The sequence below is a fragment of the Equus asinus genome, chromosome 10 (genome assembly GCF_041296235.1).
Source record: "Equus asinus isolate D_3611 breed Donkey chromosome 10, EquAss-T2T_v2, whole genome shotgun sequence".
In the NCBI taxonomy this organism is placed as follows: Eukaryota; Metazoa; Chordata; class Mammalia; order Perissodactyla; family Equidae; genus Equus; species Equus asinus.
Genome location: NC_091799.1, coordinates 82,222,908 through 82,246,159, shown reverse-complemented (window position 1 = coordinate 82,246,159; position 23,252 = coordinate 82,222,908). Strand labels below are relative to the sequence as shown.

The following is a 23,252-nucleotide window of genomic DNA, read 5'->3' as shown; positions in this document are numbered from 1 at the left end:
CACAAAGGGGTCTGAGGATGATTAAATAAGATAAGGTACGAAAAGCACTCAGCATAGTGCCTAACTCAAGTGTAAACATTTGATAAATTGTAGCTATTATCTTATTAGTATTACTCCTTTCTTTGTGTCCTCTGAGTACCCTCGTATCACAGAACTCAAACCACTTTACTGCATTTAACTGTTTATATCGTTCCTAAACAAGGATCACTTCTTACTTTTTTTTATCATCAGCTCCTGCCACACAGTTCCAGGAGGAACAGAAGAACAAGAGGACAAAAAGGGAGGGATCTAATATTTATTGAATCTAGCAGTATAATTATGTGCTAGGCACTGTGCAAGACATTTTTATATACTACTTAACCTCAGTACAAAACTTACAAAGTAGATAAAATTATATCTATTTAAGCGATGGGGAAACTAAATCCTAAAAGCTCAATGATTTACTCAGGGCTCAAAGGGAGCCAATAATGTGAGCAGGATTTGCCTCCAGACCTGTCCGGCAGCATGCCTGGGCACACCACCCACGCCAGTGATTAGTCTCTTTACCTTTCCATTTCCAGCTCTTCCCAAGGTCAGGGTGAGTAACCAAGTTGTGGAAAGGAGTGGAAAGTTGTCACTTAGTGGTAGGTAAATCAGGGATTGTGATAAGGAGCAGTGGGAAGCACAAAGGGAAAGATTACTTAGGCAATTATAGCATGACCTGGGGACGGCTATCTTGTGCCAAACATCTCAATTTCTTTCTCTTTCTTCCTCCAAAACTCTCACATATGATTTAGTGTCTTCAAATCATTATTTTTAAGTTAATATTTAAAAACATCAAATATAAATGAATCATTCTCCTCTAAAACAAATAAAACATTATATATAGTGAAGTCCTCTCTCTCTCCCCCCAACCCTGGTCCCCTCCCTGCTTCCTCCAAGGTCACCAATGTTGGATTAGTATGTGCCCTTTCAGATCATTTTCATCTAAAAAATGAATTTACATATAGAAATACGTAGCCATGTAAAATATATAAGGTTTTTTATGTTTCATTAATAAACAAATACTTTTTACTGTACATACAAACAAAAAAACTAAACTCTGATTTATCCAATGCCTATTCAATGTAGGCATTCTCTAAGTCCAAAATGGGCCTCCCCAGATTTCAGAATTCACCAAAGACAATACACTTTCAAAAAGTTATTTTACCAAGGTACACAAGAAGGAAGCACCTTTTGCAAAAATCTATTTTGAAAGAATGTGTACTTTCTCCAACGCAGTTTGGGAATCATTATACCAGAGATTTCTGAGAAAGAGATGAAACTAATTTTTAATATAATATTGGTAAGACCTACTGAAAACTGATTCCAAGAGAAAGATTGTAAAAGAAAGCCAAAATAAGGACAAGTACCAGAATCAAGAATGACCACATTTTAAAAAAATGAAATTTGCAGAATACTTGAAGGGCCTCTATGGATGGAGCCCCAGGGAATATAGTTTGAAAACATTTAAGTGTCTATTCTCTAGGCCTTTCCTAGCACTGTATTTCTATGATTGTATTTACTCAATAATAAAGCATCTGCATATTGAATCCAGACTGTGAAGAGGAACAACTTGGTTCTTTGGATGCCTACACAGTCTCAGAAATCATAGGCCCATAAGCCTCAGCCAGGCTGGAGCCACTTCTGATCTCAAAGAGTCCTTCCCAGTAATGCAAACAACCCCATGTTGTTGTTTTCCCTTCCTGCACCAAGAAAAAGTATACAAAGACATTTCTTCAAGTGTCAATTTCCTTGTTGAGACCATGCCCCTGTTACAATAGAAGTGTTTTGCTGAGAGCCATTCATAGTAATTTCCTTCAGTAGTGGTATACTCTATTTCTGGTAAGAGTAAGGAAATCTACCGAGACTCTTCCTGGCAACGCTTTGCTACTTAACATGAGAAAGTGACCTACAGAAACTGGATGGTCATATATAAGGTAAGAGGGTGGGTGAGGGGCCTGGGGAAACAGGAAGAAGCTGGGGTGATTTTATTTCATTCTCCTGCAACCCCATTAGCACATTTTTGTGAATGAGAATCAAAGTAGAAAAGTGTCCCCATGGTCTCCCCCTCCTTTGCAACTATCTAAAGGTCAGGGCCAGGAGGATTTTAGATTAAAAGAGACTTAAGAGACATATCAACCAAATAAAATGAATGGACCTTTTTTGGCTCTAATTGGAAAAACAACAAAAAAGAAATGTTAAGACAATGAGAGAAATCTGAATATGGACTGGATACTAAATAATAAATATTCAAGAATTATTGCTAATTTTGTTAGGTGTAACATCACATTGTAGTTAGGCAAAAAGCAGTCCTTTCTTTAGATGCATCTTGGAGAATTTTAAGAGTGAAATTTCTTGATGTCTACTTGTAAGGGTATATTTGAAGTTTTTCATGATAGTTTTAAGGGAATGAGGTAAAAAAACAATAAGGCAAAATGTTGATGGTTGTTGAAACTGGGTGATGACTTCATGGAGGCTGACCAAACGCCTTGCTTTTTTGTACGTTTGGAAATTTCCATAATAAAAAGTTTATTTTGAAATCTGACCCATCCCTAGACCTAACCACATCCCCACACTTTTCATTCTTCCTGTTTCTCCATTATATTGATTTATCACCCCAGCGATTGGCATCAGTGTAGCAGTTAAGTTGCAAGCTCCAGAGCCACACTGTCTGGGTCCAAATCCTAGCACTGCCCACGTATGAGTTTTATGGCCTCATGAACGTTAGTCAATCTCTAAATCTCCCCATCTATAAAATGGAGATAATCGGATTTACCTTATTGGACTGTTAGGAAGATAAATGAGTTAATAAATGTATTTAGAATAGTGCCTGGTATACAGTAAGCACTCAATAAACCACAGTCATTATCATTGTTAGATAAGTAACTTCTGAAAGCAGTAAGGTACTTTACAACCTCATCTAGTCCAATTCCTTTGTTTAATGAAAGAAAAACTTAAGGTCCAAATGTTTTAAACAATGGGGAAAAAACCCTGCCTGAGGAATCAAAGATGAATAAAAGCAGAGCAGATTAGAATCCAGCTTCCCTAGAATCCAGACGAACATCCTTTCCTCTATACTTTGTTCACTTTAATATATATTCAATGTTGAATTGAGTCGGTATCTACCATGCTTTCTGCTTAGTACTATGTAAATAATTAGATCTTTTCTCTTAAGTAATATAGCATCTAGTTGGAAAATAACACTACTACTAGATTTTGTACAACGACTTTCCCTTTTCAAAGTGCTTCTAACAAGTTTAAGGACAAGAAAAGCTAATCTCTGGTGATAGAAATCCGAACAGTGGCTGCCTCTGGATGGGAGGGTTTGGTTGGGAGGGGGTATAAGAAGGACATGAGAGAACTTTCTGGGGTGACAGAAATATACTATAGCTTGATTGGAGTGTTGGTTGCACAGATGTATACATTTTCTAAAACTCATCAAATTGTACACCTAAGATGTAAGCATTTCACTGTATGTACATAAATTTTACTTCAAATTTAAAAAAATCCTACTACATACATGCATTTCCCTGGCTTCTCAACACTGTTAACTACTGCAAATAGATATTTCTTGAGAGTTAAGAAAATTGGAAGTTCTAAAAGGGTATGTTCAAAGATACATAGCAAAGCCAAAGCTAGTTCTTTCAATTCCAATGTGACTTCAAATTCAAGAGTAAACTGAGACAACACAAGGAAGGCATTAATATAAATGGGAAAAGAGAGGAGGGAATAGAAGAGTAGTAAGCCTTGTTTGGAGAAAATATGGAGAAGATAGAGATCAACACAGGACAGATGCATCAGGGAAGGCTATGTGGGTGAAGTGGGACTTATCTGTCACTCATGCTCTGACTCATCTACTCTGATGGCATCTGTCCCTCTCGATCAGTATGTCCTAGACTATTTGAGAGCAAGAATCCTATTGCATGCAGTGGACTCCAGACATAAATACTCTCACTTCAGCTTGTCCCCTGCGCCATCTCATTCTGCCTTTTCATCCTTCCTCTCAATTCCTTTCCAATGAGCTCTCAGGACACCAGTCAATCCCCTAGGGGTAAATTCTGAGCCTGTGTCTTTACTTCTCCCAGTGACAGAAGCCTTGAGACTAGGAGTAGTAGAACAAAGGCCCAGGCATTCTGTGGGATACGGTGAGTCGTTTAATGGTTAAAATAAATTCCATTGTGCCTTATTCGTCCTTGCAGATCTTATCAACATGGAAAATAATGTCCTTCATGCAATAGCAAGGAAAAGTACAATGTGGTCTTTAATCTGTCCTTCAGTGTTTATATACGAGCCATTTGGCACCACGTAAGCAAACAGGGGTTTTTTTAAGTGGGGAAAAAGTTGTCACTTTCACACAATGCATCTGAGCTGGGTGGTATGATGTCACTACTGTCTTAAGGTAGAACTTCCCACTAAGGAGTTCTAAACTGCTCCTGCTTTTATTGGCTTCGATAGCCTGTGGTTTAACTGCACGTAGCTGAGTGACTCAGTAATTCGCTGATATATACAATCCCGATGATCTACAGTACACTAGCTTTTCAGACTGGAAGTTTCCTTAAAGATCCAGAGGTGAGGGTGGGAGGTGGAGTGGGGAAAGGGCAAGGGTGAGGAGTGGTCCAGTTACACCACAGACTTGCTAGAGCTTGTGACGTGCGTCTTTCTTGTGGATCTTAATATGCAATTGACATTTGATTATTCTCTGGCCTACTTAGTCTCTAATTGCACTATCCCTGGTGGCTTTGCTTGCCTAACAACATCAAAAGCTCCCAGGGAGGGACTTTATAGTGCTAGGCCCCAGCAAATAATAATTACATACCTTTCTCGTGGTAGTTACCATTTCATGAGCACCTACCATGTGCCAGACACTGGATTCTTACAATGACCCTATGAGATGGGCATTATAATCCTCACCCTACAAACAAGAAAACCAAGGCTACTAAAGTAGGTAGTGGCAGAACTATGATGTGAGCTCATGTCTAACTAAAAATCCTATGCATTTTTCATTAATCTACACTTCTGATGGCATTTTCATGATAAGAAAACTTTTGTACCTTCAATTACCTACATAACTCTCAAACTTCAGTAATTCCTTTCTATGATATTAAATTAAAACTTTTCAAGCTATCTTTAGCATTATTTGTCTTACCAATTCTTTTAGAAAAGCAAGAGATGGAATTGTCCCTATGACAAATGGCTGGATACTGTTTATTCGTCCTGCTAGATCTGTTTTCTCCATTTCCACTCAGCTTTGTGCTCTGGAAAGCAGCCTTTATAGACTATATCATTTAGTTCCCTGCCCTCTGGCTTTCAGTTGGGTTTACCCAATGGGAGGCACAGGACAGAGGTCAAGGGAGGAAAGACAGTGTTGATGATAATTATATTTTTCTTATAATTCTGACATCACTGGACATTGGAGAAGTTCTTCAAGTTGGCTAGGTTTTTCTACAATGGCCATAGCTCCTATCCTGTGGCCCTTTTCTAGATCGACAGTTATTCTCTTTAGGGAAAAAACTGCTCCCTTCACTTGCCCATTCAGTTTTAAGAGTGCCAACTTCTCCCCACAGTTGCCAGCCCCAGGGTGCTCACCATCCCTTCTTACTTTCCCTTAAACTTTCCTCAATTGCTCCATTTGAGGATCTCATGTATTTCCTGCAGGGATTCAGACTGGTACAACCCGAGCTCTAAAATTTCCTTGATGCTTTGGATCACTGAATAAATATACGATGCCTTTTCATGCATACATTTATATATTCATTCCACAAATATTTATGGAGCACTTATTGTGTGCCAGGCACTGGATTTATGGGCGACAGATGTGGCCACTGCTCTCCTGCAGCATACCATATAGTAGGGTAGATATATTAAACAGATAACCACACAAACTAGTGGGAAACTACAATTCTGCCATATACCTTGAAGGAGAGGTACATGGCCCAATGAGGGTTAATGATTGGGGTCAATCCAGTCAGGAAGATCAGAAAAGGCTTGCAAGAAAAAGGGAAACTTGAGCAGATATCTAAGAGACAAATACACATTTATTGGGACATAGAAGAAAAGAAAGATCAGTCCAGGGGGAAACCGATGGCAGATAAAGGCCAGTGTGACTGGAACAGAGAAAGCAAGAGGGTGCTGGAGGAATGATGAAGATGAACAGGCCTTGTAGGTCATATTGAAAATTTGTCTTTATCCTCTAATTACAGTGTGGAGACTGGATTGGGAGGCCAGAGCAGACTGAACATAGACCAGGAGGGAGCCTATTATTGCAGTAGGCAAGGGGAGAAGTGAGCTAAATGATGGTGGGAAAACAGAGAAAAGTTGGGCAGATTTGCCTCTCCCTGGGATATTTCAGTGCCTGAAAATTATATACATTATATACATTAATACAACTGTCTTAGGACAATGACGTCTCAACAAACGGAAAAATGCTGCCTTCTCATTGTAGGATGGAGGTCAAGAAACATTGCTCTAGAACTAAGAAAGAGGATGAAACTCAGCAATGCAGCATATACACAGGCTCAGAACATGAAAACTGACCCCATACTAACTTCCTGCTTTTCTCTCTAACAAGTCTCACCTTTTAGAAATTCCATAAGAGGGAGAGACTGAACTCTAGAGAGACCTGAGAGACCCAGAGAGACCTGAGTTCCCATCTTGGCTCTACCACTTACTGTGTTGACTATGAAATTAATTAATGTCTCTGATCTTTACATTTCTCTTCTGTAAAATGAGAATAGTATTTCATAGGGTTGTTGTGAGGATTAAATTAGGTAATGTATGTGTGTACATATGTCATTAGCTCATTCAAGTAGTAGAAAACTGATTTAAAAGGACTTAAACAATACGGAAAGTTATTATCTAAAATATTAGGAAGTCTCAGATATGGTAAATTTCAAGGTTGATTGACTCGGCAGCTTAATCAATTCTTTTTAACTTTCTCCTGTGTCATCCTTGATGTGTTGACTCTATCTTGAGCTGGCTTCCCTGATGATCATAAGTTAGAAGTATCATATTTGAAGAGAGAAACATCTAGAGGTAGAAAGGAATACTTTTTTTCACTATTGCACGCTTACTTCAATGTGAGAAACCTTTACCAAACAAGAGACGTATCTCATCAACTAGAACCAGAATGTAAGGTACACAGGAGCAGGAATTTTTGTCTGTTTTTCTTACTCATGTATCCCCAATATTCAAAATAGTGGCTAGGACTCAATAAATATTTATTGTTTGCATGGACTGTATACCTAATTCTAATCCAACCACTAGTAAGCAAAGTGGGATTACCACATACTGGCACCTTTCTGTAAAAGGCAAAACTCAGGCTTCTGAGAGATTAAATTACTTGCCCAAGGTCACACAAGGAGTGATGATAGAGACAGGACTGATTTCAAAGCTCCTGACTTCCAATTCAGGGTTCTTTGCTGGGCAGCCTCCAAACTCACATCACAGACTGCCTACAAAGATGGAAATGTGACTGATCCTAACTTACAGTCACAGCACCACTGACCAGCCTTTGTCATCAGCTCTTTCCAAGTCTGCAGGAAGGAGGTCTGACTCTGGCCCAGTTTGCATCTTCTGTAGTTCGGGGCGCACCTAGCCAATTGCCAAGTCACTCCAACAGCTCTGGGGCTGGAAGTTACTCCAGGGGCTCTGGGACTGGAATAGCAGAAAATGGTGCTCATGACACTGTTTCTACTACAGATATAGCAGGCAGAAGATAGCATGGATGGGGTCAGTGCCTATCTTACCAGAGTGTGACTCTGAAGCCCTCATCTGCCGTAGGCCAAAGGGGTCTTGTTTCCTGGTGTGACAATTGAGAAGGAAGAGTTATTAATATTAATATATGTATATTAACAGATTTAATCCTCATGCACTCTTCCAAATAGGAGAGGAAGTTATTACTATATATATTCACAGGTGGGCACACTAAGGCTGACAAAAGTTGTTACTTTGTTTTTATTAGCATCCAGCTACTCAGTGGCACTGCCATATCGAGAATCTGCACTCTCAGGTTCCCCGTTCAGGGTCATTTTTTTTAATCCCAGGTTGACAGTAAAAACTTGAATCACCATTTTGCCCAGGGATATGCCAGATAACACCTATATTAAAGTGCTGTAGGTGAAATATAAGAATGGAGTTATTCTGTGATTGCAGTAACAATAAACCACCACAAGTAGGATACTAAACAGAACTGTGATTCACCAAATCTGCCTCCTAATGGATCAAATTTCAGGAAGTTCCCACTTCTCAACTCCAACTATCGAAAGAGACCTAAGCACACATCTAATGTAGGCATTTTTACCACATTGGTGCAGTACATAAAAAGAAAAGACCAGTGCAAATAGTATCTGGCTTCCTGGTGTCTTTTATTGGAGTAAATGTCCTAGAAAGCAGGCCACACCTAGTTCCTCACCAACAGCTCAGTATTTCACTCTAAGTCCATGACTTGAAAATCCAGCATATCAAGGATCTGTCCAAATGTCATCTGTTTTATGAAACCTTCCTTGATCGCCCTGTCAAAAGTGATCTCCTATCATCTTTTGTTTGTATCTTAATCTGGCACCTTCTGTGTCCTGAAGTTACGTTCAGATGGCAGTGAAACAGCCAGACTGAGCTGCTATGCCACACAGAGAAAAGATGGAAAATAACATAAGAAATATAGATTGAAGCAAATTATGGAGGTTCCCGAATGCCAGACTAAAAAGTGAGATTTTCCTCTATAGGCAAGAGTAGCTGCCGGGAAACTCGGAGTATTCACAAAATAGAAACAGAACCTGTGCAACTAAAAGAAAGGGAGAAAGTGAAGGAGAAATCAGGGTTCAGATAATGTGAAATGACACATAATCTAAACAGTTATTTTTGTCTTGGAGATGTTTTTAGATTTACATTGACTAGTTAGATTTGTTCCAAATCTGATAAACAAGCTGCAACTGAACACCTGAATCATATGACTTGGGAAATTTTCTCCGCTGTGCCATAACCTGTGAAATCTCGCAGGAATTCTAGATCACTGCTTTCATGGAAAATAGCCCCCACTTTCCCAGTAGATCAGAGAACTCTAAAATATAAGTACTCCTTCCACAAAGTTAAGAAGTTGAATTAACCAAGTATTGATTGGCTTTGGAAAGTGAGTTTGTAGTTACACAGATGTCATTATAATAGCCAGGAGACCCATCATTCATGGCAACCAACTAATACTTCATACCTTTTCCTAAGTAGTTTGTGAAATTCGGAGGCACTCTGGCTTCTGTGTGTAAGACACACAAACTGCTCTACATTAGTTGAACCATGAGTGTCAGGAATGGCCTTCCAGCATTTCCCAAATGAAATCATCAGGACTCCTCTCCACTAGCACTGACGCCAACTCACCAACTGGCCTTGGCTGGAAGCACTTCACGTCCCATCTCACTGGAACCCTGTCCTGACAGCCGCTGTTGCCCGGAACCAACTCACCGTCACTAATCCGGCCAGACCTTCATGGAGTTGAACCTTTTTGATAACAGTCGCCATTTTGTTTTTCTGGCGCTTGTTTCAAGAGCCACTTCCCTTCCTGCTAAGGCCGGCAAAGCCCTCTCTGTCTCTCAGTCTTCCAGCGCCCCTCTGTCACATCCACTGTACCACACATACTGTGCTAATTTCCCCTTCTTCACTGCTCCCCATTCCTCCCCAACCACTCTTTGGTGTGTGCTGTAAGCAGAGCACTAGCCTTAGGCAAGCTGCATTTTGCACTTTCCTTATAATAGTGATCTTCAAACTTTTTGGATTACTTACTTCCCAAAAGATTGAAAGCTAAGTAGCCATCCACACATTTTTAAGTTGTCCTCTAAAATTTTTCATCATAAATTTAAATAATTGCAAAGGGCAATATTTCCAGTGTATTGTAAATAATAACATTTAAAAACAAAACGATTGCATCTCTTTATAAATTTGTCTAATGAAATCTAAATGCCACAGTGATTTGATACCTATTCATTTGAAAATAGGTAAATGAACACTTCTTTAACATACATTTTATATTGCTGCTTTTTCATCATCAAAAAGAATGCCCCCATAGAATTCACCCAAATGAAATATGTCTTTATGCTTTATTCATCACCTTATGATACTTCTCTGCAACAAAAATATGTATGTTATTTGAAATATATGTTTATGTTTTTAATTACCTATATCTGTAATTCTCTTATGTTCATAATTTCTTCCAGATTGAATAGTTAGCCATTAAAATTATTAGTAGTACACAACTGTTCCAAACAACATAAATATATTACAAAGTTTGATAAATAATTATTGAACATAAAAAGTAAAATTTTACTGGATGAATATCTCTTAATAATATATAAACTTAATATATTATATTAATAACATAATAAACATATATATTATATATGTGTATATATATATTATGCAATATATATTACATATTTTACAAACTACGTCATAGGAAATGTAGGGTTAAATTTGCAACAGAAAGGCCATCAGAGCTACGACAGAAGGCATGCGCAACCTCCTTGCTTTCTACAAAGGCTCTTTGGTGCTTACAGGAGAAAGACCTAACTCTTTAGCCAGAGATTTGAAAACCTCTCAAATTAGGCCCCAAATTCCGTTTCTAGATTTTCCTTTCACAATTTGCTTTACAAAATTCACTCCTTGACCAACACACATTTTTCTCATTTCTGCTTTTTGCTTTACATGAGATATCCTCTCCCCAGGCCACGCAGTACAGTAAGATTCGGAAATGGTGGGAGGTGTGCCTTTCTTTGTCAAGTGATAGAAAGGTGATTGTAAAAGGAAAGTTAAGGAAAGAGAACTAGAATGACATCCACCTCAGGCTGATCAGTTTTAGCAAAAAGTAAATGTGGAGCTTTAGAATCCAGAAATGAACTCCCTAAATCTCTTTCATCTCCACTCAACCCTTAGGAGAGTTTCTGTGCACACTAGGGGTACAAGCAATCCAGTTCGTTGACAGCTAGTCTAAAAAGGGTAGATATTTGGGTTCCAAATGGTTCAACTGATGGCATTTCCCGGATACAAAGTAAAAATAAATAGGCAGAAAAGAAAAATTAGCATTTATTGAGCCCAGACTATGTGTTAGGCACTGAGCTAGGTGCTTCCACATACACTAACAGATTTCAGTCCTTACAACAACTCCAATAGAAAGATGGAGCATGTATGAGCTTCCTCTACCACACTGACGTGCAAATACTATCACACTCTTTTATTTTTTCTTAATTCAAAGCAGATTTGGCTAAGTCCCACCTGAGGTGGCTAAAACCCAGGCACCACTTAGTTCCCTCTTTCCTCTCCACAGCAATCCCCGACTTCCAAACAAAGCTCTGTGTGGTGGTGGCCTTTGAGGACAGGGATGCCTAATATACAAAGAAACTTAATTCCCTTAGGGACCAGGGAGCACACAGAGCATAAAGACCTAGATATAAGGAGTGGGGAGTATGTCAGAAAAAGGGAATATTACCTGTTAAACTTCCAATATTTTAACATTGAAGCAAAACAAATAAGCAGTTAATATCTCAGTAAACTTTCCAGTGGCATAGTTACACTTATCCACATTTCAGAGGTGAGAAAACTGAAATTCAAGGAATTTAAGCAACTTGCCTAAGCTAAACAGCCAGCCAGGAATGGCTGTGACTTAAAATGGCCTTGCTCCTGTTTTAACTATTCTGCTAATTAGACATGGAAAAGTTAACTTTTTTTTTTTATTCCTCAGCAGCTGTCATATGTGAGTTCAGAAGGCAAGGCAGGCCTTCTCAGTGCATAATTGTGGGTATAGCTATACGTGGAACACTGGACCCTTGGTGGAATTTGTTGCTCAAAGTTAGGATATAAATGAGATGCTTGTATGCCAAATGCCATCCATTTTTCTTGCTTCCTCCATCGACATCTGCTTTTGGTTGGCGGGGAGGTCACTTGATCACACTGGGGCATTCCACTGGAAAACTTAAAGCCAACTGGCATATTTATTGGGCATCTCTCATGGCAGTCCCTTCTGCTGCCTTACAAGGGGATTACTGGGAGATTCTAGTCTGTTGTGCTTCCATACAACAGAGGATATGAAAGAGAGGCAGTCCAAAATTTAACATATTGATAATGGAGCCAAGAATTAATTGAGGCATACATTTCTTTAAACCCCAAATCCAGTCATTTCCTTTCTGATTCTGTCAGCATTCACACAGTACGAACAACACAGTGAACCACTACCAGATGCCCAGAGCCTCCACAGTCTTGCTCTGAGATATCCTTTGATCAACTTCTCCCTCTTCAAACATCTCATGAAAGATCTCTTGCCTTTCTACCCTCTGCATGAGCATAGGGTGGATTCCTCAGATAATAGTCCAGGTTCAATGATGAGCCAAAACTTGGCTTGACTGTCTTCTAATCAGCCCCCTCACCATGGTCAGAGGGAAATATTCTAAAGCCACAGAAGTCAGTCTTTTTCAGATTTAAGGCCTTCAGTACATAGCCCCTGAGAGAAAATCTCATCAGTGACTTCCTTTTTATTATTTCACTTCAAAATATATTTTTAAATCATTTCTATCTGCTGGATGCTGTAGGGTATATAAAAATAAAATGCTTGCAATAGTTGGGGATCTAAAAGGTATAAGAGGAAAGAACTGGGTTTCTTAGTAGCAGAGACACAGTTTTCACTCTTTGAAATCCTGGGACCTGGCCTACGTGTGGTACTCTGAAAGTGCTTAATAAGTGTGAACTGAATTAAATCAAAGTAAATTGAAGTAAGTCAAATATAAGAAGACAGTTAAGTAATAGGTGAATGGAACCAAGAAGGAAAAGACAGACGTAAAAGACTGCAAAAGATAGGACCAAGTCAGGGGGGGTTCAGGGAAGGAGTGCGCCTGGCCTTGAGGGACAGGTGGGTGCCCAACACCAAGAGGGCATCTCATACAAAGAAAAGGCAGAAATGAGGAAAATGTGTTTTGGCCAAGAAAAGCATTTGGTAAAGAAAATTGTGAAAGAAAAATCTAGAAAGGGAAATTTAGATTTAATTTGGGAAGTTTTCAAATCCTTGACGGAAAGGTTGATATTCCTCCTACATGCACTGAAGAGCCTTTATAAAAAGCGAGGAGGTTGCTACTGCCATCTGCGCCTCGTAAAATACTGCCATAGCTCCGATGGCCTTCCTATTGCAACTTCAACCCCACATATACTATGAGGTATTTTGTAAAATATGCAATCAGAAAACTCTATCACTAAGGCAAGGAAAGAGACAGGCATGTGTTTGTGTCTTTAATTGGGAGGAAGCTTCAGAGTTAGTGCAAAGACTGAGAATATGCACAAACTGTACTATCTGTAAAATATATAAATAACATCTCACATATACAAGGACTACTATTTTCAAAATATATATAGATATTATCGAGATTAATAAAATATAAGTCTAAACACATGGACTGAATTTAGAATAACTCTTTGCTCCTATATTTTTCCTCAATCTGATAACAGTTAATATCATGTAAGGCTCTGTAAGTGCCTGAAGACCCTGAAAAGGGGTCTTCATCCTCTGGAATCTTGATAACCACTATACTGAGGAAAATTCTTCAAGTTGGAATCTGATGAGTCATCATAATCCCAGGATATGAAGACAGACATTGTAACAAAGCAAACTCCTTCTCTGAAATTGTCAGTGTAGGGAGAATCTTCAGGAGAAGAGGTGGCTAGATCTATCTGCCCCAAATCTTGTGGTCCAGGATTCCTCTTCTATTTAAGGAAGATAAGTAAAGAATAATTGGATAGTTACTGGATAATTATCTCACTAGTTAATGAGAGGGCATGAGCTCTGCCACTACGGCAAGCTGATTGTGTTAATGGCCCTGATTTTTCAACTTTCAAGGCTCTATAACTCTGGCCATATGACTTGCTTTCCCCAATAGAATGTTAGCAGACATGACGCAAGCAGAGGTTTGAAGACCACTTACGTGTTTCTGCTTGTTGCTCTTGCCCTCTCCCATGCCATGAGATGGACATGCCTAACTAGCATGCTGGAAGATGAGCAAGAAGGGGAGCAAAGAAAAGTCTGTCATCCCAGCTGAGATCATCCTCATTTGGCCAACAATCAGCCAACCCCCAGACATGTGAGCAAGCCTAGCCAAGATCAGCAGAGCCATGTAGCCATCCCAGAGCTGGCCGCAAGAATGAGACTGGATAAACTAAGCCAGGTCCAGAATAGATTAGCTGAACCCCACAGACTCATATATAAAACAAATGTTTACTGTTGTTTGTCATTGAAGTTTGTGGGTTTTTATTATGCAGCATTATTATGGCAATAGTTAACTAAAACTACCACTTGCCAGTTCTGTAACCCTTAGTTATAAAGTGGAGGTATAATGATACTTATTTCAAGGATTTCCATAAGCATTAATTGAGACAATATGCATGAAGTGCTTAACAATGTGTCTGGCACATAGCCTGTACTCCAAAAGCATTTAGCAGTATATGGAAAGTAAGGAAGTAAAAGTGAGAACGAAAGAGAGAGAGAGAGAAGGGAGGAAGAGAGAGAGAATGAATTACTGCTGCCCCTACTACCCTGACCTCAGGGGGCATTACTATTCTTTTGCTCAAATGGCATAGCATAGTTAAGAATAAGTTTAATCACTCAAATAAAACATCTTCTATGGGGGTGCCTCTTCGTGTCCCCCCTCTAGCTCCATTTACAAGTCAGAATCTTTCCTCACCACTCAGTAAGTCACTCAAACCCATCTCAAGTCCAGAGTCACAAAGAGGCAGACTTAAAAGAAGCAGGTATTCTCTCCCCATGTAAGAACTGCCACCAAAAATTAGGATAATCAATGTCATGTCAGAAGAGTGATCCCTTTCACAAAAGATGTACTCAGAGATGCAACCCCATTATAGTGGACCACATTACCCAGTGTGAAACCGAATCAAGGAAACCTCACTTAAAATGGAGTTGGAAGGCCAGCAGGAGAAGGTCTCACATACTACCATTCAACATCAATTACAGGCAGAATTGTCAATTATAGACCCCAACATGAAGAGACGTACATTGCACCCCAATAAGAAATCAACTACTCTGGCAACTCAGCCACTGAGAAACCATCATTACCTTGAACTCTCATTTTCCACCAATGGACTTTTGTTCAAACAAGCCCACCCAGCTTCCTCCTTTTTCTCTATAAAATAATCTTCCTCTCCTTTGCTTACTGGACTTGCCTATGGCTTTTGCTATAGCTTGCTTTTCCTGAATTGCAATTCATCCTCTATTCCCTAATAAACCCATTTTGCTGGTAAAAAAACAAAAACAAAACTGGCTGTTTTATTTGTTTAGGTCAACATTACTTGGTGTCAGAAGTGAGATCCAGAGAAGACCCTCCCATCCCAACAACTCTGAGGCTGGAGAGCAAATAGGTGCTAGTACTCACTGAGCCCATTACGCTCACTGCTTTCTCATTGACCCTGGAGTTTGAGGGTAAGTTTTCTGCTGGATTCAAGCTTTCTTTGAGTTTTGAGCTCTCCAGGCTTTATTTGGGATCTGTTTTTTATTTTTATAAAGGCCTCATCATTTCTGTTTTAAGGTCTTTGTCCTTTTTATGAACACTCATTTAGCCTTTGGTCTGACTGTTTTTGAACCAGGCTGTTCCTATTGGAACTGTGCTAACATTTGGCCCAACTCCTTTGGAAATGGGCTGTTCCTATTGCAAATGTGCTGGTATTTGGCTTGCACACTGTTTAGGAAGTTTTCTTTTGCTCTAGAGAAAAACCTCTGATAAATGGGATCCTATTCATCTAAATGCTTTGAGGGCACCCTTCTTTCAGAGACCCCAGCTGGTTTTATGTTCAAAAATTGTAGTCCATCTTCATGTGTATTTCTAACTAAATAGATGAACTTAACCAAAAGTAATTAAGATTCAGAAGTTTACAAAAGACAAAATGACTTCAAAAACAGCTCTAAAAGAATCCTTATATCGTGCAAAAAAACAACCAAACACACAAAAAAAACCTTTGGTAAAATAAGATTAATAAAAACTTTGGCTGTCTGACCAGGTAATCTTAATTTAGTCCATCTGCTAGAGAGTTCTTATGAGTTTTGTACCTGATATATGGCTAAAATTTTTTAATAAAGCTGTAAGATCTCTGTGTCTATCTGTATGTTATATATGTTCATATATGTATGTAACAGATATGTGATATTTTTCTACTTCTGGATAATGTTACCCAAGTTAATTTGTAAAAGAGCTCTATTTATTGGGTTAAAGAAAATCATATGCTTATATAAATTAAGCAGTCCTAAAAAATATTCTCAGGAATATAATAGAAACTAACCCAAATGTTTTTCAGGTTCACATGATCTGGGAAAATGTGCAAAATTAAAGCTAGTTTAAGTTTGTTGGGCTAAGTGAAGCAGGCATGTCTTTAGAGTTATCAGCATTAAATATAATATTTTTATTCTACTCGGGTTTATTAGTAAAATAAGTTCATGCTATCTTTGTTGCAAAATTTGTCAGCAAAACATTTACTTGAGATGATGGCTGACTTTGTCTTATGTCCCATGAAGTTTTTCTGAATAGTCTAAACATAATTTTTGGGAAGAAATTATTTAGATAGATAAAAATGGGATAAGTCTTAAGATGCAATAATTATGTTTTATGGTATTTGTGCTGAAAAAAAATTGCATCCCCAAATCTTTTCAGATAACTCAAAGCTTTAGAGTTTTTGCTAAGTTAAATTAAAAGATAGAATTTCATTGAATATCTGGATCATTCTCCAAACAAGATAAAATACTAAAACATTAATTACTGAACATACACCTATCTACTTTCGGCTTCCTATTGTAGAGAAACCAAAGATAAATTTGGGTCTGTTAGTAACCATGTCTTGTGCCATGTTGAAAGATTATACTATTTAAAAGGGTATCTGCTTCTAGAAATTATGAAATATATTTATAAATTTGCTAATCCACATTGCTTACTTCTTAGTTTTCACTAGGAATCAAGGATTCTAAGGCTTAAGAATTCTAATTAACGTATGTAATTAAAGCTAATAGGAAGGGTAAGGGAAACATCCCCATATGCAAAGAAAGTAGAATGTGTGTTTTGGGATTAGAAAAAGGTGTGAGGTATGGAGATATATTTTTGTTCATGAAAAAGAAAATAATTTTGTCCTAAAAGAAAATAGTTGCTAGAATAAAAAAATGAAAGGATAGGACAAAAATTGAATGTAAAAAGAAAATTGTAGACAGTCTGTGAAATAAGAATCTTTAGTTAGCAATTTTATATGCAATCAAGCTGGATAAGATTAAATAAAATTGCTACAAGTGTTTTAAAGTAAGCTTTAATAGCAATAGTGTACTTATGTAAAACAGGAACTTAATTTTTTTTTCATCTGCTAAAAAGGACAAAATTTGCTTGGGCTATTGATCTGTTCCTGATAAGAGACTGTGAAAGGTTTTTTCTTACTTTTTTGTGTTTTATCAAAATTATTTCCTGTGCTTTGTGTTAAAAGCTAAGAGTTTTCTACTAAAAAGAGCTAAGATTTTTGCAGCTATCTAATCTTTTATATTTGTCTTTGAAATTTTTTTGTCACTTTGGTTAAATGCATAAGTAAGTATTGTTTTATAATTTTCTGGGATCCAATTTGGTCAAAAGTCCAAAACTTGTGTATTTTTGACAAACTTCCCCCAAATCAAATTCTAAATAAATTATTTTTGACCCGAAAGTAACTTTGGGAATTTCCAGAGGGCCCCCGGGCTTTCTCAAAGAATTTGTTCTCTTATGAAAAATGGAGATGTTAAACTAATTAGGCTTATTTGATGTGTCAAATTATGTAAGAAGCACTGTCAAATAAACGATGATAAACTTTCTTAGGTTATATTATATAGGTGAATGTTATTAAAATAAATGTTCTAGAGATTGTATGAAAATTCTTAAAAGTCTGATATATCCTAGTATAATGTTATTAGTGATAATTTTATGTCACAATATAATGTGTGTCACAAAAATGACCAAATTTACTTGGCAATCACATTATAATGAACCTTCATCACATCTCTAACCATTGCTATTTTTAAGTCTTTTGTCATTTAAAAACAGTTAGTGTTTTACTCTGGTGCTTTGCAAATATATTTATCTTCAGAGAAATTCATGGAACAGATCCTGACAAATACTCTAGAATGCAGGTCCTTGATAACTTTAAGTTGACCACACTGAACTGGATTTAAAGGACCCCCTTTTCTCCTCTCCTTTGAGAAAGTGTATCTTTACAACACAGGTTAAAACATTTATCTTTTTCTCCATCTCTGATCCCTCCAGAATTTGGAAACTCCAGTATTCTTTTCATGACAGTATATGTATTTGCATAAATTCTATTAGAATCTGTTCTCCTTATAACCAGAGACAAGTGGAAATATTGGCTATATTACCAAGGCTTTGACTGGAATGTCATTTTCAAGAGAGGTATACATAGACTCAGGTATTTACTATGCTTATCTTTGATAAAAATGAGGGTAATCATAGAGAGAGAAATTATATTTGTGCCTTTGTAGATATTAAATTCTAGTCCTACTAATTGTCTTTAAGGTTTTGGTATATACCTGTAAGTTAGACTGGATCCTAAGTTTTTCTAGTTTCCTGAAATGTCTGGCTACAACTCTCCAAACTAATGTTTCCAATTTTCTTACTGCCCTTGAAGTCTCCTTGGAAGGGATTATACCACTCCTTAATACCCAGATGGCAGCCAAACTTCAGGGACTCGAACCTTGGGTACACATCTCACAGCTAAAGAAGTCTCCACCTGACATCTGGTCCTGTACAAATGCTGGAGCTCTCCAAATCAAATTGACCAGGAAGAGAAGCAGCTGACATCTGAGGCAGCTTTCCTAAGATGACTGGACCAGTCCTATATACCCTTTTCTCACTGTTATTTATTCTCTCTTTCTGCTTTGTGGAAAGACAATGCCCTTGTCCACATTTCGCAAAACTTTGCAAAAGAGGAAAACCTCTTTTGATTATGGCCTTTTATAAACAGCCTCATCATTATCCTTCATGACAAATTAATCTTTTCACTTGCTTTTTCTGAAGATTTGTAAAGTTCAGAATTCACAGAACTCTTTCTTTCATCTGGACTATTAATTGACTCTGGATTCTTATCCAAATTCATGGTCTCTGAATTTGCAAACTTACAGGCTGCATTATTGGATAAAACCTTTGGTTCCAAACAATTCTTTTGAGATAACAACACTGTTTTAATACATCTTTGAAGTTTTGTTATTTTTGCAAAGTTCGTCAGCTATTGCTTCATGTTTATTCCTGCACTGTGTCTTCCAAATGCCCTCAGTGAATTCTTTCACGTTGAATGTACTCTTGCTGTATTCACTATTCTAAAATATAAACTTTATATGGGAAAATGCCTGAGAATTCTCCCTCCTACCCCTCCCTTGTTACTTGAATGTTTCCAATCTGTGCAATTTCCCTCTGACAGGGGATATCACATCCAGAAAAGATCTTTCCTGGCAACAAGGGACAAAGGCCCCTGAATTCAGAAAACCTAACTCTTGATCAGTGATGCTTTTGGAGAAAGCTCTTGATCAAAAGGGAGAAATATGAAACTGAATAAAACAAACCTCATTTAAAATGGAGTCATGTGGCCAGAAGGGAAAGCTCTCATGCACTGCCACTCAACATCAATTACAAGAAGAATCAAGAATTACAGACTCCAACAGGAAGAGATGCATATTGCATCCCCAACAAGAAATCGACTACTCCAGCAGCTCAGCCAATGAGAAACCCTGAACTCTCATTTTCCATCAATGGACTTTTGTTCAAAACAGCATCTCCCAATTTTCTCCTTTTTCTCTATAAAATAACATTCCTCTACTTTGCTTACAGGACTTACCTATGGCTTTTGCTATAGCTTGCTTAGCCTGAATTGAAATGCCTCTGCTATTCTTGAATAAACCCATTTTGCTGGTAAAATAACTGGCTTTTTTATTTGTTTAGGTTGACACTAGTCATTATGAGGTGACCTTCATAAAACAGTTGTGTGAGAACACTATAATAGTTCATACAACTGTACAAGATGTGCAAACAGTCAGGTGGCATTGGGAGAATGAGCCCACAGATAAAAGAAACAGTGCTCATAGAGCCTTTGTCCATTACATCTCCTACCTGCAGTGCCAGGTCCCTTCTTTCCTTACAGTTTCCATTATTCAAATTCCAACTTGTGATTCAAGGCCATCTCATATGGCCTCTTCTTTGAAGCTTTCTCAAATTGTCGTTCCAATTCAAACTTCCGTAGTCATCTGTCTGTAAAATAATCACGTAGAAAAGGGGGAATGTATAACTTCAACAGTCAGACTCCCAGCTATGCCACCTATCACAATGGAATCTTGGGCAAATTGTTTAATCCATCTGAACCTTAATTTCCTCATGTAAAAGTCGAGATAGTAATAGCACCTTTAACAATGATGACGTAGTCTATTAAAGTTCTTAGCACAACCTGGAATATAGTAGGTGTTCAAGAAATGTTAGATATTATCAGTATTATTATTATAGAAATAATTATTTTTCAGTGTATGATAATACTAGCATAATAGCTGGTACATAGTAGTGAAATATTATCTTCTTATAATTTATTATTTAATCATTTTATATTCTGTATTTTTTCTTTTCCTCTAAGAACTCTTAATAACACTGAAAATTTCTTTTGTAGTTAGTCACTTACCCATCTTGTCTCCCCAGTGAGATTCTAAGTTCTTGAAGGCACATTGTTTCAAAACATCTTGTCTGTGGAAGGCAGAGAAATTTGAGGTATTCACAGTTTTAGTGTTATTTGCTCTCTGGTCAGGGAATTGCTAACCTCCCTACAAATGAAAGAAATACCACCCTGGAATGCAAGTCCAGCTGTGCTGCTCTGCAAGGCTAACTCAGCTAGGGAGGACACATGGTCTTTGTTGCCCTTAGCAACTGGGAAGATTCCAAATAAATGCATTAATCCAAATAAATGCAGCATTCCCTACGCAGGACAGACAGTGTGTATAGGGAATGTCTTTAAATGAGTGGTGACTGAGAAAACAGGGCCTCTTTCCTCTAGCATTAATAAATATGGCAAACCCCAGACAGCCTGGGTATGTAGGTTCTGGGCAGAATTTGATTTAGGATTTTCTTTTCCCAGTAAGTCATAATTGCCATGGTGCTAACACCTGTCACTAGAAAAAGGCAAAAATCAGTGTAATTACCAGATTAATTGCCTCAGGAATACATTCTTTTAGTAATTTGGTTGGAGGAAGTTCAAGAATGCAAGTGATGAGTTGGTTTCAAATGTGGGAATGACTGAAGTTGCCCTAAGTGCCGAGCTCTCTGAATCTAAGGGAGAAAGGGGGAGGGTAAGGGAGTCATGTTATTATTAAAGACAATAGAAAATCAAGTTATTGAAGACTCATTCAGTGATGGGTAAAATCAACTCTAATAACAATCTTTCTAGTCTGCATGAAAATATAAACAAAAAATTATTAGATTTCCCAACCAAGAAATTAGTGATGGGGTTGGCCTGATAAGAAGATAATAATTGATGGCCTAAAGAACACTTGTCTGACATTATATCCACCTCTTAAAATAAAGCCAGATTAAAGAGGACTAAGCAGGGGAAGGGTCTTTAGGTGATAGGGTAGAACTTACATCTGATAGCATACTGCTGGCAACATTATTTTCTTGTTGTCTACGTCATTAAATTCCTTAAAGGTCCTATAGGCCATCTAGATAAAATTAAAATCACAAACCAATGTAGTGATCCTGTTCCTAGACCACCAACTTTGAAATTCCCATTGCTAATGGTCCAATTTCCTTGAAATCATGTTAGCAAATCAAATTATAATAAAGAGTCTGACTCCAGTTTTGATGTTTAACCTCTGACAGCTTTCAAGCCTTACTCCTTCCACTTCCCCTTTTTGCTCCACATCTGAGTAAGCCAGAAGAAGATCCACACACTGTCTCCCTTGGCACTGGCAGAATATTCAAAACATGCAAACGTTAGCCAGAAGTAACATTTATCCTGGCCCCAACCCTAGCCCCCATAAAAACCAAAGCCACCTGTCTCTTCTTTCACTCAAGCCATTCCAGACAGGCTTGAGTACCTGCCCTATTCTTCACCAGGAAGAAAAAGAAATAAAAGGCATACAGATCAGAAAGGAAACATAAAACTGTCTTTATTTGAAAGTCACATGATTACAGGAAATCTTAAGGAATCTACCTAAAAGGAACTAGAAGTAATATGGGAGTTTAGTAAGTTCACAGTATACAATTCAATATTTTAAAAATCAATTGTATTTGTATCTACCAGCAACCACTGTAAATGGAAATTTTTAAAATTATCATTTACTATAGCACAAAAACTATAAAATTCTTAGATATAAACTTAACAAAATATATACATGACCTGTACACAGAAAACTATAAAACATTGCTGAAAAAATTTAAAAGACATAAAGTGATGCTTATGGATTAAAATATTCAATATTGTTAAGATGTCAGTTCTCTCCAAATTAATTTATAGATTCAATGAAATCCCAATTAAAAATCCCAGCAGGCACCTTTTAGAAATTGACAAGCTGATCCTCAAATGTGTATAGAAACACAAACAAACTTGGGGATGGCCAGTGGCGCAGCGGTTAAGTGCGCACATTCTGTGTTGGCAGCCTGGGGTTCCCTGGATCAGATCCCGGGTGCAGACATAGCCTTGCTTGGCAAGCCATGCTAAAGTAGAGGAAGATGGGCATGGATGTTAGCTCAGGGCCAGTCTTCCTCAGCAAAAAGAGGAGGATTGGCGACAGATGTTAGCTCAGGGCTGATCTTCCTCAAAAAAAAAAACAAAAAAGAAAGAATTACAAGGGAGCTAAAATAGCCAAAATAAGTTTTTTAAAAAAAAAACAAAGTTAAAAAGACAGAATGGTATTGTCATACATTAAACATATAGATCAAAGGAACAAAATTAAAATTCATAGACAGACTCTCATATAAATAGCCAATTAATTTTCAACAAATGTGCCAAGGCAATTCAGTGGGGGAAAGGAAATCTTTTCAAAGAATAGTGCTGAAATAACTGAATATCCATACGTAAAAAAAAAAAAAAAAAAAAGGAATCATGTTGACTCTTACATTCTCCAATATATAAAAAATAACTTCAAATGGAACAGAACCAAATATAGTTTTAGTAAGAGCTAAAACTATAAAATTTCCAGAAGAAATCATGGGAGAAAA

At 37.7% G+C, this 23,252-nt stretch overlaps 2 long non-coding RNA genes across 2 annotated transcripts in view; one reads left to right on the top strand and one right to left on the bottom strand.

Annotated features, from left to right (window-relative positions):
- LOC123289621 (uncharacterized) overlaps positions 1 to 20,831 on the bottom strand; it is a 151,048-nt gene extending 130,217 nt beyond the window's left edge. Inside the window, exons 1-2 of the long non-coding RNA XR_011506591.1 lie at positions 20,722 to 20,831; positions 20,166 to 20,303 (exon numbers count right to left, since the gene is read on the bottom strand). This is a non-coding gene — a long non-coding RNA (uncharacterized lncRNA). The remainder of the gene's footprint in view (positions 1 to 20,165; positions 20,304 to 20,721) is intronic.
- Positions 1,853 to 19,979, top strand: LOC139046485 (uncharacterized). The gene is made up of 3 exons (XR_011506590.1): positions 1,853 to 1,958; positions 15,332 to 15,472; positions 18,691 to 19,979. It is a non-coding gene; the product is annotated as an uncharacterized lncRNA (long non-coding RNA).
- Positions 20,832 to 23,252: the final 2,421 nt, after the last annotated feature.